Source organism: Rattus norvegicus, chromosome 1 (assembly GCF_021556685.1).
Source record: "Rattus norvegicus strain SHRSP/BbbUtx chromosome 1, alternate assembly SHRSP_T2T, whole genome shotgun sequence".
NCBI classification, from domain to species: Eukaryota; Metazoa; Chordata; class Mammalia; order Rodentia; family Muridae; genus Rattus; species Rattus norvegicus.
In genome coordinates, this window is record NC_141534.1 from 30,073,961 (window position 1) to 30,085,658 (window position 11,698).

Consider the following 11,698-nt stretch of genomic DNA (forward strand, 5'->3'; position numbering starts at 1 on the left):
GTGGTATTGTTTGATATATGTTAGGAGATATGATTTTGTTATAGGAAGTTTTTCACTTGAGCTAGACTTTGAGAATTTAAAGACTCAAACAGTTTGTTTCTAGTTTTCCATATAGAATGCCCACATATACATGGAAGTTGAACAATGCTCTACTCAATAATAGCTTGGTCAAGGAAGAAATAAAGAAAGAAATTAAAGACTTCTTAGAATTTAATGAAAATGAAGGTACAACATACCCAAACTTATGCGACACAATGAAAGCTGTGCTAAGAGGAAAACTCATAGCTCTGAGTGACTGCAGAAAGAAACAGGAGAGAACATACATCAACAGCTTGACAGCACACCTAAAAGCTCTAGAACAAAAAGAAGCAAATACACCGAAGAGGAGTAGAAGGTGGGAAATAATCAAACTCAGAGCTGAAATCAGCCAAGTAGAAACAAAAAGGACCATAGAAAGAATCAACAGAACCAAAAGCTGGTTCTGTGAGAAATCAACAAGATAGATAAACCCTTAGCCAGACTAACCAGAGGACACAGAGAGTGTGTCCAAATTAAGGAAATCAGAAATGAAAAGGGAGACATGACAAATGAATCAGAGGAAACTCAAATAATCATCAGATTCTACTTCAAAAGCCTTTATTCAACAATACTTGAAAATCTGGAGGAAATGACAATTTCCTAGACAGATATCAGGTACCGAAGTTAATCTCGAACAGATAAACAATTTAAACAACCCCATAACTCCTAAAGAAATAGAAGCAGTCATTAAAAGTTGCCCAAACAAAAACAGCCCAGGACCAGATGGGTTTAGTGCAGAATTCTATCAGATCTACATAGAGGACCTCATACCAATACTATCCAAACTATTCCACAAAATTGAAACAGATGGATCACTACCGCATACCTTCTATGAAGCCACAATTACTCTTATACTTAAACCACACAAAGACCCAACAAAGAAAGAGAACTTCAGACCAATTTTCCTTATGAATATCGACGCAAAAATACTCAATAAAATTCTTGCAAACCGAATCCAAGAACACGTCAAAACCATAATCCATCATGATCAAGTAGGCTTCATCCCAGGGATGCAGGGATGGTTTAATATATGGAAATTCATCAATGTAATCCACTATATGAACAAACTCAAATATAAGAACCATATGATCATTTCATTAGATGCTGAGAAAACATTTGAGAAAATTCAACACCATTTCCTGATAAAAGTCCTGGAAAGATCAGGAATTCAAGGCTCATACCTAAACATAGTAAAAGCCATATACAGCAAACCAGTAACTATCATTAAACTAAATGGAGAGAAACTTGAAGCAATCCCACTAAAATCAGGGACTAGACAAGGCTGCCCACTCTCTCTCTATTTATTCAATATAGTACTTGAAGTCCTAGTCAGAGCAATCAGACAACAAAAGGAGGTCAAAGGGATACAAATTGTATGGGAAGAAGTCAAAATATCACTATTTGCAGATGATATGACAGTATACTTAAGTGACCCCAAAAGTTCCACCAGAGAACTACTAAGCCTGATAAACAACTTCAGCAAAGTGGCTGATATAAAATTAACTCAAGCAAATCATTAGCCTTCCCTTACACAAAAGATAAACAGGCTGAGAAAGAAATTAGGGAATCGACATCCTTCATATTAGTCCCAAATAATATAAAAAATACCTCAGTGTGACTTTAACCAAGCAAGTGAAAGATCTGTATGATAAGAACTTCAAGTCTCTGAAGAAAGATACTGAAGAAGATCTCAGAAGATGGAAAGATCTCCCATGCTATGGATTGGCAGGATTATTATAGTAAAGTGGCCATTTGGCCAAAAGCAATCTACAGATTAAATGCAATCCCCATCAAAATTCCAATCCAATTGGTCATAGAGTTAGAAAGAACAATTTGCAAATTCATCTGGAATATCAAAAACCCAGGAAAGCTAAAACTATTCTCAACAATAAAAGGACTTCTGGGGGAATGACCATCCCTGACCTCAAGCAGTATTACAGAGCAATAGTGATAAAAACTGTATGGTATTGGTACAGAGACAGGCAGATAGACAAGTGGAATAGAATTGAAGACCCAGAAATGAACCCATACAACTAGGTCTCTTGATTTTTGACAAAGTAGCCAAAATCATTCAATGGAGAAAAGATAGCATTTTCAGCAAATGGTGCTGACTCAACTGTAGGTCAGCATGCAGAAGAATGCAAATTGATCCATTCTTATCACCCTGTACAAAGCTTAAGTCCAAATGGATCAAGGACCTCCACATCAAACCAGATACACTCAGACTAATAGAAGAAAAAGTGAGGAAGAATCTCAAACACATGGGCACTGGAGAAAATTTCCTGAACAGAACACCAATGACTTATGCTCTAAGGTCAAGAATTGACAAATGGAATCTCATAAAGCTGCAAAGCTTCTGTAAGGCAAAGGACACTGTCATTAGGACAAAACGGCAGCCAACAGATTGGGAAAAGATCTTTACCAATCCTACAACTGATAGAGGGCTAATAACCAAAATATACAAAAAATTTAAGAAGTTAGACTCCAGAGAGCCAAATAACCCTATCAAAAAATGGGACACAGAGCTAAACAAAGAATTCACAGCTGAGGAATATTGAATGGCTGAGAAACACCTAAAGAAATGTTCAACATCCTTAGTCATAAGTGAAATGCAAATCAAAACAACCCTGAGATTCCACCTCACACCATTCAGAATGGCCAAGATCAAAAACTCAGGTGACAGCAGATGCTGGTGAGGATGTGGAGAAAGAGGAACACTCCTGCATTGTTGGTGGGATTGCAAACTGGTACAACCACTCTGGAAATCAGCCTGGAGTTTCCTCAGAAAATTGGACATTTCACTACCTGAGGACCCAGTTATACCTCTTCTGGGCATATACCCAAAAGATGCTCCAAAATACAACAAAGACACATGCTCCACTGTGTTCATAGTAGCCTTATTTATAATAGCCAGAAGCTGGAAAGAACTCAGATGCCCTTCAACAGAGGAATGGATTTTAAAATTGTGGTACATCTACACAATGGAATACTAACTCAGCTATCAAAAATAATGACTTCATGAAATTCATAGGCAAATGGAATGAACTAGAAAATATCATCCTGAATAAGGTTGCTCAATCACATAAAAACACACTTGGTATGCACTCATTGATAAATGGTTATTATCCAAAAAAGCTCGAATTACCCAAGATGCAATCCACAGACCACAGGAAGCTCAAGAAGAATGAGCAAACTGTGGTTTCTCCCACTCCTTCTTAAAAGGGGGGAAAATATCTATAGGAGGGGATATGGAAGCAAAGTTTAGAGCAGCTGCTCAAGGAATGTCCATTCAGAGTCTGACCCACATGTGGCCCATATATATACAGCCACCAAAGCTATAAGATTGATAAAGCTAGAAAATGCATGCTGAAAGGGACCGAATATAGATCTCTCCTGAGAGATACAGCCAGAGCATGTCCAATACAAAGATCAATGCTAGCAGCAAACCACCGAACTGAGAATAGGACCCTCCTGGGAGGAAATAGAGGAAGTATTGAAAGAATTGAAGGATCTTACAACCCGATAAAAATAACAATTCCAACCAACCAGAGCTTCCAGGGACTAAACCACTATTGAAAGACTATACATGGCCTGACCCAGGGCTCCAACTGCATATGTAGCAGAGAATAGCCTTGTTGGGACACTAGGGGAAAGGGAAGCCCTTTGTCCTTCCAAGGTTGGACCCCTAGTGCAGGGGAATATGGGAGGATGGGTAATAAGGATGATGTATAGGGGAATACCCGTATGTGAGAGGGGGAGGGGAGGGAATGGGAGCTTATGGACAGGAAACCGGGAAGTGGAATAACCTTTGAAATGTAAGTAAAGAAATATATCTAATAAATTTTTTTTTAAAAAAAAGAGCGATGTGCACTGAGCACGAAGTCAGGAGAGTCGCTCCCCGGTTTACTCATCCAGCACCTAGCTTTGAGCCTCTGTGTACGTTGACACACGGGATTGGGGTCAGCCTGATAGAGACTGAGACAGCTTCACCAGGAGCCATATAGGAAGTTCTGGTGGCCAGAGGCCTCTGCCCTGCAATGGAGCAGGTTTCTGGCCCTGAGAGATGGTTTTTCACATGGGAGAGGAGGAACCTGTGATCCTAGGTTGATGGATGGACCTGTTGGGGCAGTGTGCCAGCAAGCTGAAGAGAAAAAAAATGTGCGTCCGTTTGGCTGAACCGCTGGGTTGGCGCTCCACTTCAGAATGGTGGTCTGTATTCCTATGTCATGAACATCTAACCACAGGCTGAGTTAGGGCCGCCCAGCAGAGCAGGTCCATCTGGAGATAAGTGCAGGTCACCCATGCCTGTCCGACCTCAAAGATGCTCCAGAAAACCTGCCTGAGCAGAATTAGAAAGTGAGCACACGTCTGTGCCTGGCCCCTGGACTGGGTCTCCTGAGGACAGTGACCATGGACCCACTGAGTTCTAGGTGCGAAAGCTAATGTGAAGAGGGAAACTTGGGGCCTGCAGCCTGCTGGCTTCACTGATGCTGTTCTCCATTAGACCTCGTTCTTCTCCACTAGACCTTGTTCTCCCTTCGACCTCAAGCTCTGCACCCTTCCAGTAGAGGGAGGAGAACAAGAGGAAATACCTGGATACTTCTGTCAACTCCTCAGAGTTCTCCAAGAAGTGCTCAGAGAGGTGGAAGACCATGCGTGCAAAAGAAAAGGGAAAATTTGAAGATATGGCAAAGGCTGACAAGGCTCATTATGTAAGAGAAATGAAAACCTACATCCCCTTTAAAAGGGAGACCAAAAGAAGTTCAAGGACCCCGAGGTCCCCGAGGGGCCTCTTTTGGCGTTCTTCTTGTTCTGTTCTGAGGACTGCCCACAAGTGAAAGGCGAGCATCCCGGCTTATCCATCGATGTGGAACAGCACTGCCGCGGATGACAAGCAACTCCATGAGAAGAAGGCCGCCAAGCTGAAGGAGTGTGAGAAGAGCATTGCTGCGTATACAGCTGGAGGGAAACCTGATTCAGCGGGAAAGGGCGTGGCCAAGGCGGAAAAGAGCAAGAGAAAGAAGGAACAGGAATACGAGGAGAATGCAGAGGATGAGGAAGATGAACGAGTTGGTTCTTGAGCATTTTTTTCTTGTCTGTAAAGCATTTAACTGCCCTGTAAACAACTCACTCCTTTTAACGAAAAAAATTGAAATGTAAGGCTGTGTGAGATTTGTTTTTAAATGGGACGGTGTCTCTTTATGTATAATTAACACACTACGAAATGTGTCTTTACATAGCTCTATCTTGGAAGTATTTTTAGTAGCCATTAACTTTGCCTGGTATAGTCTGGGGGTTGTAAAATGGCATGGAAATTTAAAGTAGGTTATTTTTTGTCTTTGTTTTTTTCTTTTGTTTTCCTTTTTTCTTTTTCATCTTCAGTTGGATAAAGATGGAGACCGGAGGAATAGCCAGGTAATTCCTACCCCAGCTTTAATGATCGACACCATTAATGACTGTCTGCTATGCTTGCAGACAGAAACCCAACAACTCTCCTGAGACGTTTTATCCAGCACTGGGCTGAGGATGCACAGAGACCCACAACCTGACATTACGTGGGGCCTGGAGAGTCTCGTGGAAGAGTCAGGGATAGGAGGGGCCAAGGACACCACAAGGAGGCTCTACAGCGTCAACTAACCTGGGAACATGGGGGTTCATAGAGGCTGGGCTACCAACCAGGAAGCATGCAGGAGCTGGACCTTGACATGTGCAGTTTGGTCTTCATGTGAATCCCCTCACAAGTGGAGCAGGGCCTGCCTTGGTCTCTGCCATTGGATCCCCTGTCCTGTGCTTGGACTGCCGGGTTGAGGCTTGGTGAAAGGGGATGTGCCTAGTTCTGCTGGGTCTGGATATCGAGGGGGGCTCCCCTTCTCCGAGTAGGGGGAAGGATGTGTGACGATGGAACGAAGAGGAGAGGAGGGAGGGGGTTGTGACTGGGATGTAAAGTGAATGGAAAAGGCAATAAATTATTGGGGAAAAAAAAGAGCAATAACAACACAGATTTACTGGTAAGGAAAGGTCAAAAAACACTACGGATAATTATTTTCCTTATTTAAGATCAGCTTTCTGACCTGCTCACAACAACAATTGTAAGTTCCATTCTCTTCTCCCTACTAGGGAGGTACTAGCTAGCTTTTCTCCAGCTCAGTTGAAAAAAATATGAAGAAATAATTATAAATCGCTTTATTTGTAGTTCAAATTCTCATCCTGGATTTACTCAGAAAGAATGAATGACTCTGGGGTCCTGAACCAGACCCAGGTGCTGACACTGAGGCACATGAAGATAAGTGACATATCCAAGACCACTCACCTACTGTAATATTGTGGAGTTTACTTCTACAGCAGTTTAGAAATACCAGCCATTATTGGATATATAATGATGAAGAAACCAATGAGTGAACCTAAAGCAGTGGAGTGAGTGGGAATATACAATACTGAGTATCTTCTACCATCTACTGGTGATATAGAGAATTTCAGGTTTATGAACTTGATTCTGTTTAATATTGGGCTGAGACACTTTTACTTGCCTTGATGTGATATTTAAATATTTTTAAATGTGTCATGAATAGTGGTTCATTTATCACCATACATGTATATATATATCTGTATTGTGTTCCTGCTCAATTAAAAAGACATATCACGGGGTTGGGGGATTTAGCTCAGTGGTAAAGCACTTGCCTAGCAAGCGCAAGGCCCTGGGTTCAGTCCCCAGCTCTGTAAAAAAGAAAGAAAAAAAAAGACATATCACAATTAATATTTTTAAATCCAACATGGTACAGTATATAATAATATGAAATTTATAAAAATTCAACTAGGTTGTGGTAATCCATACTTACGATCACTGTACTTGGGTAGTTGAAAATAGAGAATTATTCATTCAAGTTTAGCCTAGGCCACACAGATAACTTTTAATTAAAATACCAATATATATATATAAAGAAACTTAACCCAATCCAAAGTAACCAGAAATAAGGTATCTCACAGAAAATAAGTATGTACTACTATGCAGTCTGGAATGAAACAGGTGGATATTAAGGTCTGCATCAGTAATATAGTAGTATATAGGCTTCTAGTAACTGTCTCCAGAAACTTCTTTGATACAATTGTGTCGGTGCCCACACCGATGCAGTACCAAGAGTCAGGCATAAGCCCTCGGCGTTTAAGAAAAAATACACAGACTCAGGTCATTCATGTCACAAGAATGCCAGATCTTTTGCTTTATTCACCGAATATATACCCCAAGTTTACTGGGTGGAAAATTCAAAGAAGCACAGTGGGAAAACTGGCTTAAGCCCTCAGGAACAAAGAAAAGAGGAACAAAAGGCAGGAACCAATTATCAGATTATTACCTTGGTGTACCACCAAGGTGTGTGGCTGCAGGGCCAGGGCATTCCTTTGTTAAGGACAAAAGGCTTCTAAGTGCATCAGCAGGGCTTCAGCAGGGGTCAAAACACTGAAGGGGACCCAGGAGGGTCTGACACAATTGTAATTAGCATCCACACTTAAGATCTATCCTTAAGCTCTAGGGAGGCTAAAATACCAAATCTGAACCTGATTACATAGTCGAGAATTGCATACTGGCAAGAATTTCCACTTCTAAGACTCATAGTGAATTTCTGGGACTGTTGGAAGTAAGCCTTATTTACAGAGGCAAATGGGTGATTGAAGAGCAGAATGAGGTCTAATTATAAAGCGGGACTATCTCAGCATTCTGAAGATTATCTTGCTCATTGTAGAGTTTGTTCCTGGACACTGTTTTGACATTTTATTGTGAGTGAAAGACCCCCGGAGTGGGGAGACCCTCACTCAAGTCTCGGGATGACGCAACCCCCCAAGAACTCACACAAGACTGTCCTTGTTGTAATCACATGAGGTTTATCAATAGCAACCAGTGCACTGGTTTGGGGCCTAACCTGTTTTGTTGTTTTTTTTTTCTGCTCTAAACTTTGTGTCTAGGGGGGCAACTTTAAAACTTTTATCTTTCAGTGAGGACAGGAGAAACAAATGTTTTGACAATAAGTAACTTTAAAAAATTAATATAATAAAAACTTGTGTTCTTACGGTTTCTGAGTTTTGTTGTTTTGTTTAACTAATATTTCTTTATTGAGATTTTTTTCTCCCTGTACTCCTAGAATTAAGTCAAATAGCATGATTCTTCTGCTCAAGTTATAATTCTTGATTTTAAAATTCTCTCAGGCTTGAATTATGCAATACTACAGAAAAATCCCCAAGATATTGATAAGTTGTATTAAACACATTTGATGTTATCTTGTGACGTAATTTTATACACTTTACAACAATCTGATCTGTTAATATAGAACCAAAATGTAAACATATTACAGTAAAATATTGATAGCAAAATTAAAGGTTTATATGCTCTACAAAAAAGAAACAAATGTATGTTGTTATTGCAGGCATGGCACTGAATCAGCAGCTGAGAACTGACATTTTGAGACAACACCATGAGTCTGAGAGAGAGCTACCTTGGAATAGTGTAGGTTTTTAGAATCTTAAACCCCACCCCAATGACACAACTTTTCCAACTAAGCTTTACCTCCTAAAACTTCCCAAACAGTTTTACCAACTGTGGACCAAGCATGCAAATACATAAGCCTATACGAGCCATTCTATTCAAAGCAATGTACTACCTAAGTTCTTTTAATTCTACACTGGCTTGGGCCTAAAAAAATTTTGGTATTATACCTCTTGTCTACTTGGGTTGGAATTCAAATAAATTTTTACTTGTTTTGCCTGTCAGATTGACTCAAACTCATGTACATTAGTTTTGTGCCTCCAAAATCCTGCCCCTCTCTGCAGGAAAATAAATCCACATCAGTAATGGTTTGTATATTCTTGGCCCAGAGAGTGGCCCTATAAAGTGGCATTGTTGGAGTAGGTGTGTCATTTTGGGCATGGGCTCTAAGGCCTTCATCCTCACTGCCTAGAAGCCAATCTTTGGTTTACCTTCAAAATAAGATGTAGAACTCAACTTTATTTACACCATGCCTGCCTGGATGCTGCCATGCTCCTGCCTTGATGATAATGGACTGAAACTCTGAACTTGCATGCCAACACCATTAAATGTCGCCCTTATATTAGTTGCATTGGTCATGGTGTCTGTTCACAGAAGTAAAACTTTAAGACAACATCTTATGTAAGTTGTCATTATTTTAAGCTATGAATCAATCAAGAAGTATATAATGAACATTGGTTATATTGAGATAACACTTATCAAAACTGTTTGTTGAAAGCCTTCCCTTTCTATTTGGGAAGGTTTTTTTTTTTTTCATTGTTGTTGTTGTTTGTAGTGGTGGTGATTTGGTTTTTTTGTTTTGTTTTGTTTCAATAGTATGATATATATGGCCATATCAAACTCTTAGGCACACACATTTTAAGCATAGTTATTGACTTCATTTAACTTAAAACTTTAAAATTTGTGTATTATTTGGTGCTCTCTCTGTATATAGGACTTATTGACTCATGAAGGAGCTGAGTTAGCAGAATAAACTCCATTTTGTTCTGAAAACTCCATTCTAAGTTAACTAGCTCTTAGAGAGGCATGCCCCCCTACCCTTACCATGAAAAGTCCCTGGAAAAATAAACACAGCAGCTGCAGGCAGCTGATAACAACAGAGTGGGCTAAGAAAACATTAGTCATTCCCAGATCAAGATACCTTTTTTTTAAATGTAGGCTCCCTCTTTATAGTTTAGCTAGGTGCTGTAAACCAATTAGCTTACCCTCTGATATAATGCTAAGGCTCAGAGATACACACTTGCAGGGTTTTTTTTCCTTTCTAAACCCATTGTCCCTAGACCTGGGGTCTACTCTTCTATCCTATTGCATCAGGAAGGTCTGTGGCCTAAGCTCTCTAGCTGGAGTAAATACTCTCATGTGCTTGCACTGGAGTTGTGCTTCCTGGTGGTCTCTCTGGGGTTTTTGCAATCTGAACACATTTGGTGCATTGACTGGGAACCCGCAGACTCCCAGGACCCCTGAACGGGAGGGTCTGATAAAACCATTAAGCAGCTGGTATATGTGTGTATTGTCTGTGTCTGTCGTTGCTTTCACTTTTGAAAAAGCCTCAAGGTTCCTGTGTAAGTGACATGGAGTGGCTAAGAGTGCAAGCTGTGGAGGGTTACAAACAGGTTTAAGGAAGATGTTTCTGACCCCTCTGGGGGATAAGGTATCAACCCATCAGTGGGAAGAATTTTTGATGGAAGACAGAGAGCTCTACCATCAGTTCCTTTCCTGTCTGTGCTGCTCTCAGGTTCTGAACCAGGAATCTGTGAACCTGTAAGTCTAAGGCTTTGGGTTCATTTTTGTTTTCAGTCATGGAAGAGCTATTTTGTGCCTGTGTATTCTGTTTCTTGTGCTGTTTGGTCTTTACTTGTATTGGACCGTGACGGATGTTATGGGACAGACTGTTTCTCACCTTAATCTTATTCTGACTCAATTTAAAGAATTTATGGCTAGAGGTCACTCATTGCAGCTTGAAATAGCCAGCTTTTGATGTTGGATGGCCACTGGCAGTGGAACTTTCATCTCCCCACAGTATCAGCAGTAGAAGATAAAGTGTTTCAAAACTCTCTCCTCTTTTCCCTGCTGATGCTACTTCATCAGCAGGAACAGTCACAGGGTGACAAGGAACAACCTGAGCCAGCTCTAGCCCTGCCAGCCTTCCCAGTGCCATCAGCTTTAGGGTTGGGAGGGGAACCTGTGCAGCACGTGAGAAATAGGTGTGCTGTGTCCCCTCACACTAGGCTGGAGAGATGGCTCAGCGGTTAAGAGCACTGACTGCTCTTCCAGAGGTCCTGAGTTCAAATCCCAGCAACCACTTGGTGACTTTTTTTTCTCTCAGGACCAGCTCCAGGTATGGTTCACACAGGTCTACTTCCCTTCCTGTCCCTGTCTGCCAAGGGCAGACACAGCCACACAGGCATCCAGGGCCCCTAGAAATTCTAAGAGTGGCGCCTCCTGCAGCCCTAACCATCTCTCCCTGAGTGGAGAGGTGAGTTTCCAGAGAGCAGGGCTCCACACCTGGACAGACTGGGCAGGAGAGGCCCTGAGTAAGCAGATGTGCCCCTTCCCAGAGCTTGGAACAGACTCCTAGTCACTCATTTTGCTCAGTAAATGGCTATTCTTCTTGCCAGGAGAAGTGCTTGCTCCCTGTCTGAACGGATATAGTAGTCTCTGAGTCGTAAAGAGAGGGCCTCCTCTGACATTATCCTGCCAACTGAGGAGCAACAACCATTTTCTTCCATGCATCTTAGGGCACTCAGTGCAGTCACCGACACGGGGCTCATCTCCAAGTCTACCCATAGGCTCTTTCAGCAGGTCTCAACAATAATTTGGCCAAGGTTTAGATGTGATATTAGGCAGGAAACTGATGAAAGTCCAGTGGCATTTCTTTTTTTTTTTTTTTTTTTTTTTTTTTTTTTTTTGAAAATTTTTTTTTTTTTTTTTATTAACTTGAGTATTTCTTATATACATTTCGAGTGTTATTCCCTTTCCCGGTTTCCGGGCAAACATCCCCCTCCCCCCTCCCCTTCCTTATGGGTGTTCCCCTCCCAACCCTCCCCCCATTGCCGCCCTCCCCCCATAGACTAGTTCACTGTGGGT

The 11,698-nt window shown here is 41.3% G+C and overlaps 1 pseudogene; it reads left to right on the forward strand.

Moving 5' to 3' along the window:
- The first annotated feature begins 10,996 nt into the window (after positions 1 to 10,996).
- On the forward strand, positions 10,997 to 11,243 carry LOC147996672 (Nuclear RNase P; annotated as a pseudogene).
- Positions 11,244 to 11,698: the final 455 nt, after the last annotated feature.